The sequence below is a fragment of the Giraffa tippelskirchi genome, chromosome 9 (genome assembly GCF_054371585.1).
Source record: "Giraffa tippelskirchi isolate mGirTip1 chromosome 9, T2T-mGirTip1v1.2.pri, whole genome shotgun sequence".
In the NCBI taxonomy this organism is placed as follows: domain Eukaryota; kingdom Metazoa; phylum Chordata; class Mammalia; order Artiodactyla; family Giraffidae; genus Giraffa; species Giraffa tippelskirchi.
In genome coordinates, this window is record NC_137283.1 from 65,880,659 (window position 1) to 65,891,849 (window position 11,191).

Genomic DNA, 11,191 nt, shown 5'->3' on the forward strand with positions numbered 1-11,191 from the left:
GTTGACTTATAGAGTTGTTTTTCCACTTCAGGGGCTCAAAACGCACTATAACTCAAGGTAAAAACAGATTTCCCTCCCGGACGAGGATGACTGTTGGTTTCTTTCTTAGTGTGTGACATGTGTGTTTGTTTGCTCTCCCATTCTGGACATTATGCTTGCCTTCCAGGACTATGGGGGTTCCACAGTCCAGGAGTTTACCATAGCTTAAGTGTTGATTCCATTGATCCTTACTAGGAAAGAACGGCCCTGACACCACTTTCTTTCTTAGCCTATTGCACCCCTCCCACCTCCTGCTCCCCCATCCCATCCCAGGACCCTACCACTCTGTGCTTTATGATCCAAGTGCTCACATCCTTGCTGTCATTTTGCTTCCTTCCCATGGCACAGATAAGCGAGATCAGCCAGTATTTTTCTCTCTTTTGCACGGATTTCCCCCAGCATAAGGCGACCTTCCCATTCCCTCTGCCTTGCCACTCCAATCACCATTCTTCTCCTTTTTCTTCTTCTTCAGAGGGTATGGATGGCGCAAGCAGTAAGTCCATTTAGGCGATGGGGTGGAGGAAGATGTGTGGTGACGATGAGGGCGGGCGTCCTGCAGGTGACGAACGGATCCCCTCCTCATTCCTGCCCGACACTTTCTAAAGTAGCACTAGGTCTCCCAAGGACATCCACCCATAAATCCTGGTTGCCCATCTTCTCCCTGGACCCTGCTCGAAGTTCGGGGCATTTTCGAGAGCCTTACTGGCCGGAAGGAGACAATTCATGGACCTGCACCCACTCCCCCCTGCCCCCCAAAGGGCTCAGGACATCGTCTCCTTGCTCGGCTGGCCGTGAGCCTTCTGTGAGGTGTCTCCAGGCCACGTCACTCACCAGCAGCCAGCGGTGCGGCCCGTGAATGGAGATGGGGAAAGAAAGGCAAACACACACACACCCCATCCAGGGAGGACTCTCCCACACGCGCAGAAGCGGGAGAATCTCGGACCATGCTCAGGCCCTGTCATGCACCCCATCCTCTCCAGTAATTTCCCATCAGAGCCAGCCCTCCAGAGCTCAGGCGCTCAGGCACGAACACGTTCCAACTGAACACCGAGGCCCCGGGCACACTCCAGGCCCCGACTTTTTCCAGGAGGCTGCATCATGGACACCGCCCGGAGGAACTCTTGGTGCGTCACACAGTGCGTGCCGCAAGGGGGTGTTGGCATCTGCACGCATGTGCGTCACAACCTACCTACCACCGCAGCCCCAGAGATGGCCGCGCCTTCCTCTTCTTCCTCTTGGTCACTCTGGCCCTCCCGCTGGCACAAGGGCCATTGCCGACGTTCATCCACCCCGGAGGCGGGGCGTCTGTGCTGGGACGTTCTAACCGCTCATGCTCCTGTTTGGGCAGCTTTCCATTTCTCCCTCCTCCGTGGTTGGACTGGTGAACCACGACTGCACTGGCAGGCAGGGCAGACTGGACCTTGCGGAGGTCGAAGGCAGGCTTCACTCAGTTGTGTTCTTGGAGACGTCTCCACTGCTCTAAGCTTATTTCTTCGACCCTGTGTCCCCCGGGGACCCCTCTGACCCAGGAGCTCTGCCGCTGGCATCTCCTGCAGGCTCCCCAGGGTCTGTGGGGTCAGCCCCGAGGGGGATCGCTGGCCCTCCCCCAGCACTCCCTCCCAACGCACCCTCCCAGGCATAGAAGAGGACGTAGGCACTCTGGCTCAGGGCAGCAGTCTCATCACAGACGGTCACCTTGGCATCGTCCATCTTATGCCACTGGCCATTGCCTGCTCGGACGTAACAAAAGTAGTGTCCTTGCTCACAACTCCATCCAGAGTGCACCAGCACGGCATAGAGCACGTAGCCCAGTGGCCCTGCCTTCTGCTCAGAAGTGTAGGGCTGCATGTCGAGGCACTGGGGATAGTGCACTTCCTGAGACCTTTTGGCCCCTCTCCCCTGTGTGAACCACTTTAGCACCAGCACCAGGACCTGGGAGGTGCTGTACAAAGTCAACCTCTTGGTGGCAGGAGCCTTCCGGAGACAAATGCCACAGTCATAGGCATTTTCAGCGTCCAGCTTCTCGGGCTTCACCAACTCTCTCAGAGCTTACTCCACACTCTGAGCAGCCGTGATATCCAGGCTGATGTCCAGATAAGGCTCGAACGTGTCCAAAACACCGAGGCAGTGGAGACACTGGATCTGAGACCTCCAAGTCCTCCCGAAGATCTGACGGATGAGGGCGGTGTTCTCGGAGGGATGGCCCGATAGCTGGGATGCGCTCAAGCACACTTGCTGCATGGCATTCAGAGTGAACATCAAAAACTCGTGGGCATCTTCCTGCTGGTGTCTGTGGAAGGCCGCCAGCAGGTCCTTGTGGGGCCGGATCACCTCTCCCGGGTGAAGGAGGGCTCGGGTCACGTGAGCTCACATGGCACAGAGGGTGCAGGAGGTGCGGGCTGGACAGATGGTGGCGTGCTGCTGGGACACCATCCAGCTGGCCACGGGTGGCGTGTGGCTCAGACACTGCAGCACTGCATTCACGTAGCAGGTGTTCCCCAGATTCTGAAGACCAGCCCCCACCCCCATGGCCCCCTCCAACTCAGGGAGATTTTCTGGCCGGGTGCCAGCCCTGCTGACCCAGGAGGCAAGTCACCCAACTGGGGGCTCCCAACCACTAGCGACGGCCCGACAGGTACAGAGGGTCCCTGAAGGGCATTCGCACCAGCGGTTCTGGGACGACAACCTGGCCCTCCAGCTAAGGCGTTGAAGGGAGACAGACTCGCACCTCCCCCATGTGCAGAAGCAGCCCCCGGGTCTCTGCAAAAAAATGCCCACAAGGGTTTCTATCTCCTACCTGCAGCTGCATGATGACGCCTCCTTCTCTCAGATGGTCCATCTCCAAAAAAGGGCCTGGGCCCCGTCCCATCGGTCCTTTGATGGCTTTCCCATAGCCCCACTCCCGCACGTGCAAGCTCCTCATTGGCTGAGGCATCCAAGGGCGTGCTCACTCCCACTCCCGACATCCAACCACTGACACTTTTCTCGGGGAATTCCCCTTGATGAAGCCCCACACGCACTTTCGATCTGGCCCTGGACTAAAGGGATCTGGATGCAAATGATTCGGGGGCATTTTGCCTTTCAGCCTTACCCACTAGAGATTCACTGCAGGGCTTCCAAGTTTAGTACACAAATGCGGGCTGGGGAGGAATTCCATGGGCTCACCACTCAGATCCTAACACACTTGTGGAAACATGTCTGCCCACCTACCCTCTCACTTTAACAGGTCTCCCCACTCCAGACCCCTGCCTGAGGACAACCCCTCCCCAGACAAAAATAAACCCTTACCTCAACTTTGCTCTCGAGTGAGGTCCACTCCAATTTCTATAGTTTCTCACTAGCCACTCTTCTAGCGTTCAGGGTCCTAGCACCAAAAGATGCCGAGAGTGTGGCACATATGCTTTTTTCCCTTCAGGGCCGTTGGTCATGGCCCAAAGCGAGCTCATTTAGAAAGGCATAGGCTTGCTGCAACTTTGGATTCATTTCATCAGCTCATTTTCTCTCTCCGTTGCCTGTTTTTTGTTGTTGTTGTTTTTTTGTTTTTTACCTTTTCCTTCTTCCAATTTTTTTTTTTTTTTGGTTTTTTGCTCTTTTTTTTTCGAGTTTCTGTTCATTTTATTATTTTTGCTGTTTTTATTCTCTTTTTCTATTTTAAATACACTAATTGACTTATAGAGTCGTCTTTCCACTTCAGGGGCTCAAACTACACTATAACTCAAGGTAAAAACAGATTTCCCTCCTGGACGAGGATGACTGTTGGTTTCCTTCTTGGTGTGTAACATGTGTGTTTGTTTTTCTCCCGTCCTTTACATTATGCCTGCCTTCCAGGACTATGCGGGTTCCACAGTCCAGGGGTTTACCATAGCTTAAGTGTTAATTCCATTGATCCTCACTAGGAGGTAACAGCCCTGACCCCGCTTTCTTCCTTAGCCTATTGCACCCCTCTCACCTCCCGCTCCCTCATCCCATCCCAGGACCCTACCACTTTGTGCTTTATGATCCAAGTGCTCACAACCTTGCTGTCCTTTTTCCTCTTTCCCATGGCACAAAGAAGTGAAGTCAGCCAGTATTTTTCTCTCTTTTGTGCGGATTTCCCCCAGCATAAGGGGACCTTCCCATTCCCTCTGCTATGCCGCTCCAATCACCATTTTTCTCCCTTTTCTTCTTCTTCTTCTTCTTCAGAGCATGTGAATGAGGCAAGCAGTAAGTCCGTTGGAGGTGATGGGGTGGAGGAAATTGGGTGATGATGATGAGCCCTGGCTTGTTTTCTAACCATTTTATCCGGCCCACGAGTGGAGGTAGTTTCGAGAATTTCCTCTCCTAATGAGGGGAACCCACGTGTAGGGAGAGGAGGGGTGGGGTGTGGAGACAGGGCCCAGTGCACGGGTTCAGGGTAAGTCTCTGGAAGACTGGGTGGAGGGAGGCTGCACAGTAAAGCCCAGGGCCACGGCCCTGTCCAGGAGCTACTGTTAGTTCAGGTCCTGCTCTGAGGGGCTCAAGTTCAGACCTGACCAACAGGTGGACTGGAGGTGCTCTGCAACGAGGGCTCTGTATTTGGTACCTGGGTGCTGAGCTCTGCGAGTACCTGCCCAGGTGAGCCCATTGCTCTTGAAGGAGCCTGCCCACCAGAACCCTGTGCTCCCGGGAGGCGAGTGTAAACGAACACCCTCTCTGTGCTGCTGGCACAGAGTAGCTTAGTGACTCCCCCACGGGCAGCGCCAGGATGAGATGAGAACCAGGACACGTAGTGGGGCCCTTGAACCCACCCTGGGCCCATCCAGAGAGAAAAGGTCAGTAGGTGGGTGCTGGCCACTGTGCTGTGTGTGGGAGGCCCCACAGGAACCTGTTGCTTCTTGCACCTGACACCATAGAGGCCTCCCCAGGACAGAGTAGACAGACTGCCCTGGGTGGTGGGAGCTCCTGAAGACCCTGAAGGGGCTGTTAGATGGAAGGGTCAGGCCTGAGGGGAGGGAGCACCCAGACAGAGCCAGGGGGCTCGGGGCCTGAGGGGTCCTTTGTGGTCTGAGCTGGGAGTGGACAGGAAGGTGGTGACTGTGACCCAGGAAAGCAGCCCTGGAGACATGAGACTGAATCTGCCTCAAGGGAAAAGCCTTCCGGATGATCCCAGAGACAGGATGTGAGACAGGAGCCCCGGTAAAAGACAGTGAGTGAGTCCCCCTAAGAAGAGGCTCTGTGAGCTGCACCTGGAGGGGGTGAAGGGGCAGACGTGAACCTGCTGTGAGTGGACACTCACCCTGGGATGGGGTGAAGGAGGCAGACGTGAACCTGCTGTGTGCGGGCCATCACCCTGGGTGGGGGGCACACGCCTTGCTCCATGGCCACACGTCTGTTCTTCCAGGTGGGTCACTTGGCTGCTCGGAGCCTCAGCCTCTCAGCCTGCTTGTGGGCTGATGGTAGCATGGACTGACCAGTCATTTGCTCAGAACAGGGCAAAGAGGGGTCTCGTGGAAATTCCACAGAACACCATCAGAATGGGACTCACAGCCCCTGTTCCCTGCAGGTCTGTCTGCAGGACTCAGAGAGCAGACTTGTAGCAGAGCCTGGACGGGCTCGGTTTGGTGGTTGGTGGAGTGACCACTCCCATCCCCAGGCCCTGCCAGCATTGTCCCTTCAGGCTCCGGGCCGGGGAGCCCGTGGGGTGTGGGTCCAGCTGTGCCCACCAGGGAGGCCTGGAGGACTTGACCACTACTGTGGCCGTCACCTGTGCAGAAGCTTCTGAGCCAGGATCCAGTGGGAGCTCTTGCCCTGCACGTGGGTTTCAAGTCCACAGCACACATGAGCTTTCTAGCGGCTCAGTTTGTTTTCTGCATGCAAAGTCCTAACACCCAGTACACCCACCACCCGTGAAAAGACACGTCTGATCTGGCTCCAGTTGCTGCTTCTGGGCCCCTCCTCACTGCACACCCAGCAGCCTGTGTCACCGAGTCAGACCATCAGGTGGCGCTGGGGTGTGGGGACGAGAGCAGAGTCCAGGCTCAGGGGGGCTATGCTGTCCATGGCCAGTGCTGCAGCTATAGGTGCGCCCTCCACCCACCCCCAAGCAGAGACCACCATCCCCTTACAGACTGTTACTAGTTTATTCCTATGGACTCTGCTCAGGCCCTGGCCTGGCTGGGGCTCTCTGCCTCAACAAGGAAGGTTTACTTCTTCCATTTGGGTTCAAGTAGGTGATTATGAAACCAAAGCTGAGACCAACACAGCACAGGATTTGTTCAGAGGCCAAAGAATGGAGAGGTGGGAACAGAGCTCACAGCTCAACGTCTTGCTCTCCTGGAGAGAGTGGTTTGATTTTAAAAGTAAAGACAAAGGGAGGAAGAGTGAAGCTAATCCTGGGGAGGCAGGTCCGTTTAAGAGAAGGGCAGGGCTTTCCGAGTTAGTAGGGTGCCACCTCCTTTTTACCTTTTTTTTTTTTTTTGGTTCTTCATGTTCTGTCATGGCCAACGATTGGTGTATCACTTAATATAATAATCAAGTTAGCAGCGAGCAGTGACCTAAAGTGAGATCTTAATTCTCCGCCCAGGAATTGAGCCTGGGAATCCTGGATGCAAACCAGGAATCCTAACCACCAGACCAGCAAGGGCTAAAGGCTAGAAGCTATGTTTCCCCAGATCTTTGCCCCCAGTGAAAAATGTTTTTACCATGGAGGCAGAAACTGTAAATGCAGATGTAAAATTTATTATTAGAGACATAGCATAACAACAAGTGGGAGAGCACATAGAGAAATGGTTTGTTAAGATAGAAGCAAAGCAGAGAAAGGGTGTGGGTATCCCTCCCCAGTGAGGAGGAGCACAGCAGAGGTGGTCAAGTCATTTATACACCGCAGTTCTTCCAGGTCTTTGCTTTCCTTCAGGCCGGTTACCTGGTTTCTTTTCCCACACCTGACCTACCCTGGGACCCTCCTCTGGGTGCACACTCACCTCGCAGGCAGGATGGATCTCGAAGTGAAAGCTTCTGGGAGGAGCAAGACTCATTAGGGCCTGGCATTCTCTCTTGAGTTCTGACCCAAGAAGCCTTTCTGTGCATGTGTAGTGTCTCCCTTGTCCCAAAAGTATGAGGGGGGGGGGCAGAGATCCCTTAATCTTTTACTCATACAGGCTTTTGCCCTCTCTTCGTCCTTGCCATGACTATTACCATAAAGTGTTTACAAGAGACAAACACTGGCTATTTACCCTCTGTTGTGACTTCCATTTCAGAGGGCAAACAGAAGGCTGACTGTAAATACTTAGACTGAAGCCCACCTCTCTCTTCTCTCAGAAATGCTAACAGTTATAAGTATCCAGCCTGAAGTTCACTTCTTCATGTCCCATGAAATGCAAACAAGAGGCCAGTTATAAAGGTCTAATCTGGGCCCCATCTATCCCCTACATCAATAACAGACTAAAATCAACACACAATGAGACTCAGGATCTGTTGGCAGTCAGATTCGTTGTCATTGGGGTCCCAGCTGGTTCCATCTGGTTTTGTTTGTAGCTTCCTCTCTTCTCTCTAGACCTTTTACCTTAAAGACTTATGTTACATCCTGCTAAAGGTGTGAACAATGTTAAAGGGTTGAGAACAAGGACACCCCTATTAAAGGAGGTTTCAGATGCTGCTACAGTACCCCCAGATCCTTTCCTGAGAATACTGCCGGGGGTGGGGGGGTGGTGCATTCAGGCTGCAGAGCAGACAGCTTGCTCTGGATGCTCATGTGGGGAAGAGGGGCACAGCAACAGGGGCTCCGCCTGCAAACCCCAGAACCACTCACAGATTGGCTCCAGAACCACTCCAGGAGTGACAAGAAGGGGTGTCTCACCGACTAGACCTGGAGGGAGGGGCAGGGTCTGCAGGGCTTCTGGAGTGACAAGAAGGGGTGTCCCCCTACTAGACTTGGAGGAAGGGGTGGGGTCTGCAGGGCTCCTGGAGTGACAGGGAAAATAGGTGTCCCCCTACCAGACCTGGAGGAAGGGGCGGGTCTGCAGGGCTCCTGGAGTGACAGGAGAAGGGGTGTCCCACCTTCTATACCTGGAGGAAGGGGTGGGGTCTGCAGGGCTTCTGGAGTGACAGGGAAAAGGGGTGTCCCACCTTCTAGACCTGGAGGAAAGGGCGGCAACTTCAGAGCTCCTGGAGTAATAAGGAGAAGGGGTGTCCCACCTACTAGTTGTGGAGGAAGGGGTGGGGTCTGCAGGGCTCCTGGAGTGACAAGGAGAAGGGGTGTCCCCCTACCAGACCTGGAGGAAGGGGCGGGTCTGCAGGGCTCCTGGAGTGACAAGGATAAGGGGTGTCCCCCTACTAGACCTGGAGGAAAGGGCAGCATCTTCAGAGCTCCTGGAGAAACAAGGAGAAGGGGTGTCCCACCTACTAGTTGTGGAGGAAGGAGTGGGGACTGCAGGGCTCCTGGAGTGACAAGGAGAAGTGGTGTCCACCTACTAGACATGGAGGCAGGGGCGGGGTGTGCAGGGTCGCCTCACCTTGGACCTGCTGGGAGGCTCCAGGCTTAGCACAAGTTGGATGCTCACTGCAGATGCAACTCAGGGTGCAGTGTGGCTGCCCAGGTGGGGGGTCCCAGAGCTGGTCACTCACCACCTTCCTGTGCCTCCTCCCTAGAGGGTGTCTAGGTTGTCTCTTCCCCCAGTGATGAAGGGTGGAACCCTGGCAGTCACCCCCCACCCCATCCCCTCAGGGAAGCTCACTAGAGACTTGGCACCCGGCTGGAGGCTGGTCACATGGTGGTGTCTGCCCTCACCCTCCAAAATGCCAGTGCCAAGAAGGGGAGCCAGGGCTCACCATGAACCTCACAGTTGGTGCAGACAGCATAGGTGCAGGGGGCTGCCCCTAATGGGAGGGAGGCTTAAGATCAGGACAAGACTTACATGAGCTTCCTGGGGCAGCCGTGAAAAACGACCACACACGGAGGCTCTGAACAACAGAAGCCTGCCCTCTCTCAGTCCTAGAGACCAGACGTCTCAGGTCAGGTGTCCCAGCACTGCACTCCCGCCAGAGGCTCCAGCCCAGGGTCCTTCCTGCCTCTTCCAGTTTTGGGGGGTCCAGGCAACCCCGGAGCCCACACTGTTTCAATGTGTCCAAAGTGGTTTGTGACGTTTTATGCTGGAGATTTCTCGCTGGACGATGCTCCACATTCGGGTAGACCTGTTGAAGTTGACAGTGATCAAATAGAGACATTAACTGAGAGCAATCAACGTTATGCCACGCAGACGATAGATGACATACTCGAAATACCAAACTCAAGTGCTGAAAATCATTGCATTAACTTGGTTAATCACTTTGATATTTGGGCCTGCAGACCTCCTCCCTCAGGCCTCAGCTTCCAGAGTGTACCTTTCACAGGAGAGATTGATTTCCTGCTTCCAAGGAGACAGACAGGAGATGGAACCCTTAACCTTACCCTTGAATTGTGCCCTTTAACATGATACTGGGGATGGGAGGAGGACTGGCCAGTCTCCAGGACCTGCAATGTTTTTTTTTTCTTTATACTTTTCACTAGCTTTGCCTGTTTACTAGGATGTGGGTTGAAGTTGTTCTTTGTGTGCTCACAATTTACTCACTTCAGAAGCCACATGGAGCCATCAGAGAAACTGTGAATTTCAGAGGCTAGAGCTAATCAGAAACCCAAAGTTCATTATTCAGAATAGTTTATGTTTTTCCTGGAGTAAATAGTTACTAGAACCACAAAGTAAATAATAAAAGTTAATACCTCTACAATATAACATTTAACATGGATTCATCTGAGCTTTATTTATTTACACACCAAGCTGAGCATTTGAACTTTCCCTTGGTCTGGACAGCAAAATCTTTCAGTGAGCTCCCCCAGGTTGGGTAAGAAATAGGAGCATTTTTTTCTGCATTTATCACACACTAGGCTGGGTATTAGGAATTCACAGATATTGTGACTTTTAATTATCTGAGTTATACGTGTTACCGAACCAGGTTTGTGTTTCCCATAGTGCATGTGTACTCTGGCATGTTCAACTCTGTGTGATGCCATGGACTGTAGTCCAACAGGCTACTCCGTCAGTGGCATTTTCCAGGCAAGAATACTGGAGTGGGTTGCCGTTTCCTTCTCCAGGGTACCTTCCTGACACAGGGAAGATGAGTTAGGACATGTCCTGTGGATCAAGGGTAATGGGGAACACCAAACCTTTGGGTGTTTGGTGTTTCTCCTGGCCCAGTTCACTTCAGTTCAGTTGCTGTCGTGTCTGACTTTTTGTGACCCTATGGACTGAAGCAGGCCAGGCCTCCCTGTCTATCACCGACTCCGGGAGTTTATTCAAACTCATGTCCATCGAGTCAGTGATGCCATCCAACCATCTCATCCTCTGTCTTCCCCTTATCCTTGTGCTTTCAATATTTCCCAGCATCAGGCTCTTTTCCAAAAAGTCAGTTCTTTGCATCAGGTGGCCAAAGTATTTCACTTAATTGACAATCCACACACAGGATTTTCCATGAGGCTCTGCTTGTCCAAGGAACCAGAGTTGAGCATGAAGTACTGCTGCCACTTTGTGGCTATATCCAGTCAGTTCAGTTCAGTTCAGTCGCTCAGTCGAGTCCGACACTCTGCGACCCCATGAATTGCAGCACGGCAGGTCTCCCTGTCCATCACCAACTCCCGGAGTTTACCCAAACCCACGTCCATCAAGTCAGTGATGCCATCCAACGATCTCATCCTCTGTCGTCCCCTTCTCCTCCTGCCCCCAATCCTTCCCAGCATTAGGGCCTTTTCCAATGAGTCAACCCTTCGCATGAGGTGGCCAAAGTCTTGGAGTTTCAGCTTCAACATCAGTCCTTCCAATGAACACCAAGGACTGATCTCTTTAGGATGGATTGATTGGATCTCTTTGCAATCCAAGGGACTCTCAAGAGTCTTCTCCAACACCACAGTTCAAAAGCATCAATTCTGCAGCGCTCAGCTTTCTTCACCGTCCAACTCTCACATCCATACATGACCACTGGAAAAACCATAGCCTTGACTAGACGGACCTTTGTTGGCAAAGTAATGTCTCTGCTTTTAAATATGCTATCTAGGTTGGCCATAACCTTCCTTATAAGGAGTAAGCGTCTTTTAATTTCAGGGCTGCAATCACCATCAGCAGTGATTTTGGAGCCCAGAAAAATAAAGTCTGACACTGTTTCCACT

The 11,191-nt window shown here is 53.1% G+C and overlaps 1 pseudogene; it reads right to left on the minus strand.

Moving 5' to 3' along the window:
* Positions 1-1,524: 1,524 nt before the first annotated feature.
* LOC145521873 (ubiquitin carboxyl-terminal hydrolase 17-like protein 6) lies at positions 1,525-2,962 on the minus strand (annotated as a pseudogene).
* Between the last annotated feature and the right edge of the window lie 8,229 nt (positions 2,963-11,191).